Source organism: Schistocerca piceifrons, chromosome 3, assembly GCF_021461385.2.
Source record: "Schistocerca piceifrons isolate TAMUIC-IGC-003096 chromosome 3, iqSchPice1.1, whole genome shotgun sequence".
Classification (NCBI taxonomy): Eukaryota; Metazoa; Arthropoda; class Insecta; order Orthoptera; family Acrididae; genus Schistocerca; species Schistocerca piceifrons.
In genome coordinates this window covers 657,240,790-657,241,831 of record NC_060140.1, presented here as the reverse complement: position 1 = coordinate 657,241,831, position 1,042 = coordinate 657,240,790, and positions in this window count along the sequence as shown.

The following is a 1,042-nucleotide window of genomic DNA, read 5'->3' as shown; positions in this document are numbered from 1 at the left end:
TCAAGTATGGAGATTTGCAATGAAGATTTAGGCTACTTTTGAAAGCGTGGTTGGATAGCCAAAGGGGTTAAAATGTTCAAATGTGTGTGAATTCCTAAGGGACCAAACTGCTGAGGCCATCGGTCCCTACACTTACACATTACTTACACTAAATTATGCTAAGAACAACACACACTCCCATGCCAGAGGGAGGACTCGAACCTCCGGGGGGAGTGGCCGTGCAGTCCGTGACATGGCGCCTTAAACCACGCGGCCACTCCATGCGGTCAAAGGGGTTAAAGAGCTGCTCTCGCCAAGCAGGAAATCCGGGTTCAAGTACCAGTTCAGCAAAGATTTTAATTTCTTCCTAACTATTCTACAGCTGCTGTAAAACCATAATCGCAATTTGTGAATCATTTCTTAATTTAAATGTGGCTGTTGACTGTCAATGCAGTAACTGTTCCTGTCTGAAGGAACATTATTTCGGACTATATAATACAACGCAGACACTGCACAACAGTACAGTATTTTCATCTCTTCCCAGATTTGGCAAATGGAACTCTTCTGCATTATAGCAGCTGACATTCTTGAAGTGGAATCTTTGGCAGTCTACTGCCATCCATACTTCCAACTTCATGGACTCCAACTCACTAACTCTTCTTCCTGTCGACACACACAAACGGGACCAGCAAACACTTCGACACTGTCTGGCGTCAATGTTGAAGTAGCAACACCTCAGTCCGTACTTGACATTAAACAAGAAACACTTTGCCTGCACAGAAACACACTGTGCTTGATGAAAATCGTGCATCCACAGACGAGCTCACAACTTCTCTTGCATACTTGGAGCAGCTCACTAGAGAACGACCCCATCTTTCTAACATTACCACCTTGAACAAGTCAGCGAGCATGGGGTAGTGGGCAACAGTCAGACATGCACCATCGAAGCAGCCTGCATCATCTACACCAGAACTGCCACAGGTCAGCCCAGTGTATCCTTCTTCCGGTACCCATGCTGCTATTTTGTGTCTCCCCAGCCTCAACAGAGTCAGCTATGCAGTTC